Raw genomic sequence first — 9,638 nt, forward strand, 5'->3', positions numbered from 1 at the left:
CGGGGAGGGCGGGGGCGGGTCTCCCGGAACTCGAGCTGCGGGCGAAGAAAGGCTACGCGCTCCGAGCGGCCCCGGCCGGGGAGGGCGCCGCTGCTCTGTGTGCAGCGTAGGTGGCCCGCCCTCCGCCGTGCGTGACTTTCCTTGTCACGTCCAGCTCCCCTTTTCGCTGACCTTCCGTGACCTTGGGAAAAAGCTCCGGGCTGTTACCCCATCTGCAACATGGGAGGGCCGGGGGTAGGAGCCGCGACCCCTAAGGGCTCCACCGCCTTCTGCCCGGCCAGGGTCGTGCCTGGCGCGCCCCCGCTCCAGCTGACCCGCGCAAGGGACGGAGGGGCGGACGGATGGGGACAGCTCTTTAGGAGCGCGCACTGCGCCCATCTCGGCCTCAACACTCTTGTTTCCACTTCGTTGCACGACCACCAGCCACAGTGGACACGATGATCCCCAGTTCATCCGCCAGCAAATCAGGGCTCAAGACAGGTGGCCTCAAAGACAGGAGCGGCCTAGGCCGGGCGCGGTGGCTCAAGCCTGTAACCCCAGCACTTTGGGAGGCCGAGACGGGCAGATCACGAGGTCAGGAGATCGAGACCATCCTGGCTAACACGGTGAAACCCCGTCTCTACTAAAAAAAAAAAAAAAAAAAATACAAAAAAAAAGAAAAAAAAGACAGGAGCGGCCAGGAGGGAAACCGGGGGTTTGCCCTGCGGTTCTTCCCACATTTGGGCGGGATAGATTGGATTGGGCCTCGGCCACCCCCACTATCTCCGTGGGGGGTTCCAAGGTTTGGGGTCATGACCTAGGGGGCTTAGGAGCCTGGGTCCATCTTTACTAATTTATGGCCTCACTCGCCCCAGTGGCCGGGAATTCTAGGCCCATTTTACAGGTGTGGACGCAGATCTGGAGAGGGGCAATGACTGCCCAGCCCCCCATCCATCCTCCCAGACACGACCTTCCACCTGGAGTCCCCAACACATGGCCAGGCAGCTGGGGTCTTATGGTGAAATCCCCACATTCCATGCAAGGGCTCTTTCTGGTTCCTTCCCCAGAATGCTGTCCCTTCCCTTCCAGTACTATCTCACCAGGGAAACCCTCCACTCCTCTCCATCCAGGCAAGGCCTCTGCCTCGCCCCGGTGGGAGGGGCCTGGTCCAGAGGGCACGCCCCTGCACACACACTCAGCCCTGTCCTGGCTTCTCTTTGTGCCCCAGCCAGTCAGCCTGGGTGGAAGTCTTACCTGGGCCCTCTCAACAGACCTAGGCAGGCCCCTGTCCCCAGCCCAACCAGCTCAATGCCTTCGGCACACACACCACAGAGCAGTCGTGAGAGGCCAGGTGGGCAGTACCACGAGGCGGGCAAGGCTGTGAGGCCCAGAGAGGGTCAGGCCACCGCAGCACGGGTGGGCACTCACATGCACCCTGCCCAGGCTGCCATGCATGGACCCACCGGGGGATGGCCGGACCCCACCAGCCCTGCCCTCTTCACCTCAGGACGGGGGACCTTGCAGGCCACGCTGTCTCTCCCAGGGAGTCCAGGTCATCGGCAGGAGAGGGGTACAGAGGGCACTGGGCCTAGCATCCGCACCTGCCTTTGCCTCAGCTCCACATGTCTCCTCCTGTATCTAGGCCTGTCTCCCTAGGGCTTCTCCCATCCGCCGGTTCTGTATGCCTCTGAGTACAATGGCAGGGAGAGCAAAATGAGTGGAGGTCCTGGGGTCAATAATTGACCTTTGGGAGCCCCAGGCCCTGAGGGACATCTTGGGGAGATGGTGCCCAGGTGGGCTATCTGTGGCTCAAGACTCCCCTACTCTCTTGCCTCTTAGAAGGCTGGAGTTAAGATACAGCCATCTCCATGGCTACTGGTGGAACGAGGGTGAAGGCATCAGTGGATGCCAAGCTGTGCACCGGGCCTCAGGGCAGGTCTCTCTCCACCCCTTGCTGTTTTCCCTGCCCCCGTGCCCCCACCTGCCTTCCTCATTGGGGATCCTAGAGGCCTTTTTTTTTTTTTTTCCAAGATAGAGTCTCACTCTGTCACCCAGACTGGAGTGCAGTGGAGCAATTTCAGCTCACTGCAATCTCCACTTCCCAGGTTCAAGCAATTCTCATGCCGTAGCCTCCCAAGTAGCTGGGATTACAGGCATGCACCATCATGCACAGCTAGTTTTTGTGTTTTTAGTAGAGACGGGGTTTTGCCATGTTGGCCAGGCTGGTCTTGAACTCTTGGCCTCAAGTGATCCGCCTGCCCCAGAGACCTTTTTCTAAAAGCCAAGTCTGACCCTGTTTCTCTGCTGCCTGGAAGCTTCCTGTGGATGTGGCCATAGCCACAAAGTCCAGATGGGCAGAAAGAGGCATTTCTGGCAGAGGGCAAAGCAGAGGCAAAGGTCTGGAGTGTGACCCAAAGACTGCAGAGGCCACCTGACTGGCCAGGTCCCACGGGGCCTGGAACGCCCAGCAAGGATCCTGGATTTTCCCCAGAGACCCAAGGGGAGGGGTTGGGAAGTGGTTTCCTTAGTGAATTATTTTAGACACACATACAAAGAGCATTAAGATGCCTGGGAGCCCAGGGCCCAGTTGAAGGAGCAACACAGTGCAGACTGGAAGCCCTGCGTGCCTGCCCCTCCCCAGCCAGCCTCAGTGTGAGTCCGCGCGTCTCTCCCACTGTAAGTGCAAGTGGCAGCAGACATTGTAACACTCCCTACCACGGGCCCCACAGCACTGCCTCACCTCAGCCGCTTGCCTTTTTCTCCTCAGGTCACTTTTAGATCCAGCCCCAGGGGAACCCCCTGCTTTGGGTCGCAGCCGCCATCTCTGCTGCAGTGTCTTCTGATGAAAGCTGTCCCCTGTGGGCACGAGTGTGGACATCCTGCACCTCCTAGGGCAGCAGTGCCGAGGTTGGTGGCGCTCTCCATGTGGTTTCATGGCATTGCTGCTGCAGTAGAGGCGGCCCGGGGACATGTGACCAGCTGCGAAGGGGCAGGTTCCTCAGGGAGGGAGGATGGGCTGCAGGGAGGGTGGCTGGGACAGGGGAACAGGCAGAGCATGACTTCCAAACACCTAGGAAGCCCCAGGCGGAGGGCGGAGTAGCAGGGGTCTTGCCATCTTCAGATGGGAGTTGACCTTTGACCCCATCATGCTCCTGCTGGGACCTGACCCAGGCATACTCCTCTTCCTCTGGGAGGGCTTGTCCCACCAGGGCAGGGTCTGTGTGTGCCCAGGCAGGGAGCTACAGGCAGTGGTGGGAGGCTGGGGCTGCAAGCACAGAGGCCCCAGAAAGCCTCTGAGGACGCTGGGGAGCAGGAAGGGCCCTCAGAGGGGTGGTATGGCCAGCTTAGGTTTTCTTGGCAACTCTAGTTGACAATGCACGGCAAGGAGACAGAGAGGCTGCAGCCACTGAAGGCAACTGTGCTGTAGCAGGCGGAGGGCACTGGGAACCCCTGGAGAGAAGTGCCACCTGCTGCAGGACCCCTGGCCCATAGGTGAGGGTGTGAGCAGATGAGGAGAGTCTAGGAGGCCTCCCATGTGTTAGGGGAAAGCTGAGCACCTGGAAGGTGGCGGAGCCAAGAGGTGTCCTTGGCCCTGGAGGTGGGGGGCATGGGTATAAAGAGGGCGCTTGGAGTGTGAGGCACCAGGGACAGGAGGTGAGAGGCCCAAGGCCCCAGCCGGGGCTTCCAGGAAAGGAGGTGGGTAAGGGCTGTGGGACCAAGAAGGCACAGGGTTCCCCGAAGACAAGGTGTCCCAAAAATAAGGGAGCAGTCGGCTGGGACGGATTCGGATATGGCAACACATAGGTCACGGTGCCCTTTACAGAATCTCATGGGTTGGGGGAGAAGCCTGTTTGGAGAGAGTTCAGGAGCAAGCGGGGAGCAGGATAGAGCCGTGAGGATGGGAGAGGAAGGGGCAGGCTTAAAGAATGAAACGGTGGCGATAACACATGTGCACATGCATGTATGTGCACTCAGACACGTGGGCAGGCCCACACATGCATCTGTGCATCATGGGCGACGTGCTGTGTGTGCACGCGTGTGTGTGGGCAGCATGCTGCAGCCTGCATGTGTGTGTGTCCATTATGTGTGCAGTGCGCTGATGGGCAAAAACGCTGACGATGCAGGCCAGCTGATAACCTGGAGGAGGCTGGCTGGGGTGGGGCCTGCCACTCATGAGGGGCACCCTGGGCTGGCAGCATGGGCAGTTCTTCTTGGGGGGGCAGCACGTTGGGCACAGACACAGAGGAGGGCACAGGTAAAGGTGCTCGGAGACATCTGCTCTGGTGGCTTCTATTTTCAAGGCTATCTGCTGAGAATAGGAAGGGGTGGCGGGTGGGGAGGGGCTGAAGGAGAGGGCTTCATTTGCTGCCTGCACTGAGATCCTCTCTGACCTGAGCTCCTGCTGCCCGGCCAGGCCTGCGGAGCCTGCCATCTGGGCAAGTGGGATGGGACAGATGGCTGCAGCCAGGAAGGCACCACAGGTGCAGGCAGACAGCTTCCTCAGGGAGGGACTGGCACCAGACACGCTGGATCCCCCCTAATTAGCCACTCACCAGTGGTGGGACTGGGCTGAGCACTAGTCACTTATCTGTGATGTGAGTCAGGTGGATTTTGGGTATCAGAAGGAAGGTGTTTCATGTGGCAAGACTGGCAAGGCCAGGACGCAGAGTGGCTAGGACCAGGTGAGAGCCTGGGGGTGCCCCACCACTTGCCCCACCTCATGCAGGTCCTGTCCTTCCACTGCCTGGCCAGACCAGACCAAAGCTCACCTGACCTTTAAGACTGGCACCTGCACCAGGAGCCACTACCACTCCCTCCTACGGTGGCAGGCTGGGCTCTGCCCCACCGCGTCTGCAGCCCCATTAGCGTCTCTCAAGACTCAGCTTTGGGATGCCAGTACAGACCAAAGACAGGACAAAACCACTGGAGACAAGGGACATCCTGGGAGCCAAAGGGTCCAGCATGCATAGCCAAGGAGTGGCGTCTCAAGTGTGCAGGGAGCCCCTAACATAGCTGGAAGATTGGCCGGGAGGAAGACGGGCGAGGGCACCATAGGCTATCCACATGCTGGCCAACAGACATGTGGAGGCAGACATTCAGCTTCACTCGGAATCAGCACGTGTACAGGCTCCTGGCGAAAACTGAGTAGCCTGGGAACAGCCTGTGCTGGCTGGGTTAGGATTCAGGCACTTGCCCCACCAGCAGGGAAAACTCGCATGCTTGTGGGCCCAGCAGGTCCTTTTGTAGGCATCTTACCCCAGGTAAATACCTGCCTGTGTACCGAGTTACATGTCCAATACGATGCTCACTGCTATGGATTTTGTTCTCTTGTCTTTTTTTTTTTTTGTCTTTTTTTTTTTTTAAGACAAGGTCTTGCTCTGTTGCCCAGGCTGGAGTGCGGTAGTGCAATCATAGCTTACTGCAGCCTCAATCTCCTGGGCTCAAGTAATCCTCTCACCTCAGCCTCCTGGGTAGCTGGGACTATAGGCACACGCCACCACACACAAAAAATAAATATTTTATTTTATTTTGTAGACATGACACCAGGTCTTGCTATGTTGCCCAGGCTGGTCTTGAACTCCTGAGCTCAAGCGATCCTCCTGCCTCAGTCTCCCAAAGTGCTAGGATAACAGGCATGAGCTACCTCGACTGCCCTAATTCTTTAATGTTTCATAAAATAATTCAGCAGCCGGGTGCAGTGACTCGCACCTGGAATCCCAGCACTTCAGGAGGCCGAGACAGGCAGGTCACCTGAGGTCAGGAGTTCGAGACCAACCTGGCCAACATGGTGAAACCCCATCTCTACTAAAAATACAAAAAAAATTAGCCAGGCATGGTGGGCGCCTGTAATCCCAGCTACTCAGGAGGCTGAAGCAGGAGAATCACTTGCACCCGGGAGGCAGAGGTTGCAGTGAGCCGAGACGGCACCACTGCACTCCAGCCTGGGTGACAGAACAAGACTCCGTCTCAAAAAAATAAAAAAAAGAATTTAGCTGAATTTTATATTTCATTTCTAACTATGTCATTATTAAAGCTTTGAAGAGAATACAAGTGCATATCCAGTACTAGGGAGGTAGAGTCACTACTACATCTTTAATAAGGAAAAGCTGGAAGTTACCTAGGTGACCATCAGAAGGGGTATGGCTGACATGGTCATGGAGAAGCCTGCTGTGACTTTGCTGCGGGCTCCTGCTCTCCTGCTGGGCCTGCTGAGAGCACTGGGTATGAGCCTGGAGCCTAAGGACCAAGTAGTCCCTCCCAGGCTGAAATGTGAGACAGTCTACATGGCCTCGCTGTCTCTGAGTCCTTGTAGGATCACTGCATCCAGCCATGCCTGAGCACTAGGGCTTTCCATTAAATAAGTGAGTAAAATGGAGCTGGGCGCAGTGGCTCACGCCTGTAATCTCAGCACTTTGGGAGGCCAAGGCGGGTGGATCACAAGGTCAGGAGTTCAAGACCAGCCTGGCCAACGTGGTGAAACCCCGTCTCTACTAAAAATACAAAAATTAGCTGGGCTTGGTGGTGCGTGCCTGTAGTCCCAGCTACTCGGGCTTAGGCCCATTGGATATGGATCTGTCATTTGAAAAAGTCCTGACTAAGAGACCTCCCCGGGACAGTCTCTGTCATCCAGGTACAATTATAATACCATTCCTTCTCACATTCCCCAGGTCCTGATTTGGAAGGTCAGTCACATGGATGGCTACCATGTGCCTAAAGCACCTGCAGCCTCAGGTAAGAAAGAAAAGTCTGGGTTTCCTCATCTGCAAGGAGAGATGACAGTGATGTCTACCGAGTCCTTGAAGCCACACTTGGCACAAAGCTTGCACCAATAACACAGCTGCTAGGATTTGTTTTTTTGTTTTTTGTTTTTTTTTTTTTTTTGAGATGGGGTTTTACTCTTTTTTCCCCGGCTAGAGTGCAATGGGGGGGTCTCGGCTCACCGCAACCTCTGCCTTCCGGGTTCAAGCGATTCTCCTTCCTCAGCCTTCTGAGCAGCTGGGATTACAGGCATGTGCCAACATGCCCAGCTAATTTGTATTTTTTGTAGAAACCAGCTTTCTCCATGTTGGTCAGGCTGGTCTCAAACTCCCGACCTCAGGTGATCCACCTGCCTCAGCCTCCCAAAGTGCTGGGATTATAGGCGCGAGCCACCATGCCCGGCTGCTGCTAGGATTTTAAAAATATTCAACTGCCGGGCGCCCGGTGGCTCAAGCCTGTATCCAGCACTTTGCGAGGCCGAGACGGGCGGATCATTGGGTCAGGAGATCAAGCATCCTGGCTAACAGGTGACACCCGTCTTACTTAACAAAATACAAAAAAACTAGGCCAGGCGCTGTGGCGGGCGCCTGTCGTCCCAAGCTACTCGGGAGGCTGAGCAGGGAATGGCCGTAAACCCGGGAGGCGGAGCTTGCATGGTGAGCCGGACTCGCACCACTGCCTCCAGCCTGGGCGACAGAGCGAATCCGTCTCAAAAAAAAAAAAAACAAAATTTCGACATAGGCCAGACATGGTGGCTCACACCTGTAACCTCAGCTACTCAGGAGGGTGAGGCAGGAGGATCACTTGAGCTAAAGGGTTTGACACCAGCCTCGGCAATAGAGTGAGACCCTGACTCTAAAAAAAGAAAAAAAGAAAGTGGCACATGTTCAAATGGTATCTGTGTAATTAAGGTAAAACTTTTTTTGTTTTGTTTTTTTCTTTTTCAGAGAAAGGCAGATGGCAGAGTGTCTCAATTTGAATTTCAACTCTGAATTTGAACTCTGGGGCTCGAGATCCTCACACAGGGATCCTCTAGCCTCAGCCTCCTTTGGTTTTGTGACTTTGTAGTAACCCCATTGGGGTTCTGTACTTGGTGAAAGCTGATGAAAGCTGTAGTTCCTCCTCCCACTCACAATATGGGGGGACTCAGCTCAGCCACCCCTGATCGGACAGTTGACTTGTCAGCCAACCCTACTGAGCAGACTCACTGATTAATTTATTCAACAAACAGGCTCTTGGAGCTGTTCTGCAGTCCAGAGCTAAGTAGGCAGAGGAGGCTTCCTGGAGGAGGCTACTTGAGATAAGGAATCGCCTGCATCCCCCATCATTGGTCAAGCCTCATGGCATCTGTGCAGAAATGCCCTGACCCCCTTGTCACTGCTCCATCACACCTCTCAGGCCCAGCTGCAGCTCCCTGTAGCCTGAGGGACCCTCCCCAAACCAAAGTCACACCCACCTGGCTCCTCTTTCCTTACAGTTCCCTGCCGGGCTGCCCATGCCAGACTAAACCCCTCCTCTCCCAGGCTGCCCATGCCACACTAAAACCACTCCCCTAGGCCAGGCGCGGTGGCTCATGACTGTAATCCCAGCACTTCCGGAGGCCCAGGTGGGTGGATCACTTGAGGGCAGGAGTTCAAGATCAGTCTGGCTGACGTGATGAAACCCCGTCACGACAAAAAATACACAAATTAGCAGGGCATAGTGGTACGCGCCTGTAATCTCAGCTACTCAGGAGGCTGAGGCAGGAGAATCACTTGAACCCGGGAGGGGGAGGTTGCCGGGAGCCAAGATTGCGCCATCGCACTCCAGCCTGGACGACAGAGCAAGACAACATCTCAAAAAAAACAAAAAACAAAACAAAACAAAACTCCTCTGCGTCTAGGCCAAACCCCTTCCTGTGCCACCGGGAAACTGTGTTCAAGCCTCAGGGCCCTTGGCCCTTCTGTTCCCTCTGCCTGGATGCGTCTCTCCCAGGAGTCTGTGTGGCCTCATTTCAGCTGTCACCTGGCTAAAGGAGCTCCCCCGGGCTCTGTGGGCCCTGCTACTGGCACCGGCCAGGTGGAGGGTTCCCCTTTGCCCGCCCACAGGGTGGGGCCTGCCTATGCCTGCTGGGCGGGTAGTCCTGTGGGTGCCCATAAATGCAGATGACTACATAGAGGAAGAATTAAGCAGGCAGCGAGTGGGGCCAGGACGTGCTGGGGATGTGGCGAGTGCGGCCCTCCTGATGCTCAGCGGCTGGGGCGGGTCTGGGGGCAGGAAGCCGTGTTTCATCCCGGGCTGCACCAAGTTCCCTGCTTAGGGCTCTCTGAACACTGGGGGTTGTGGGAGACCAGCGGTGGCTCAGCTCAGCCCAGCTCCCGGCTTGTCCCGGTGTGGCCAGCCCTGGCGGGAAGTAGGACGCCAGGAGCAGGACGGGCTGGGAGGATCCAACGCATCCGCCCTTTCAGGCCCCTCCTCGCAACCTCGCGCTGGATTCGGCCGAGTGGTCTCGAGTGCGTCCTGCCCCTCAGGCAGGGAAGCGTTCCACGGGTTCGCACTGGGGATGAGCGAGCCGCAGGCTTACGGAGCTGGGGGCGCCTCCCCGCAGCGCCTCCTCCAGACGACGCCCCACGCAGGGCCGCAGGGGCCGCGTCACTGCAGCCCCCCTTCGCCTGCGCCCCCATCTTATTTTCCAGGACCACCTTCGGGACTGTGCTAGATCAGTAGCTGCAGCTTGCAGAGAAGTGAGTCAGAAGGGGGAACTGAGACTGGAGGGCCTGGCCCAGCCCAGGTCACACAGTGCTGGGCAGTCCCAAGGGTGACAGTGGCCCGTGCGCGGGCGCGCCCTCTTCCCACACGCCCCGCCCCGCCGGGTCCTTGCGTCCGCACGATCACTTTCTGGGCCCGAGGCGGGGAAGGGG

General features: G+C 57.1%; 1 long non-coding RNA gene across 1 annotated transcript; it reads left to right on the plus strand.

The window, feature by feature from the left end:
- The first annotated feature begins 2,743 nt into the window (after nt 1-2,743).
- On the plus strand, nt 2,744-8,361 carry LOC108514959 (uncharacterized). Its single transcript, XR_001881389.1, has 3 exons — nt 2,744-2,886; nt 6,648-6,711; nt 7,686-8,361. It is a non-coding gene; the product is annotated as an uncharacterized LOC108514959 (long non-coding RNA).
- Nucleotides 8,362-9,638: the final 1,277 nt, after the last annotated feature.

The sequence above is a fragment of the Rhinopithecus bieti genome, unplaced genomic scaffold (genome assembly GCF_001698545.2).
Source record: "Rhinopithecus bieti isolate Rb0 unplaced genomic scaffold, ASM169854v2 scaffold_34310, whole genome shotgun sequence".
Classification (NCBI taxonomy): Eukaryota; Metazoa; Chordata; class Mammalia; order Primates; family Cercopithecidae; genus Rhinopithecus; species Rhinopithecus bieti.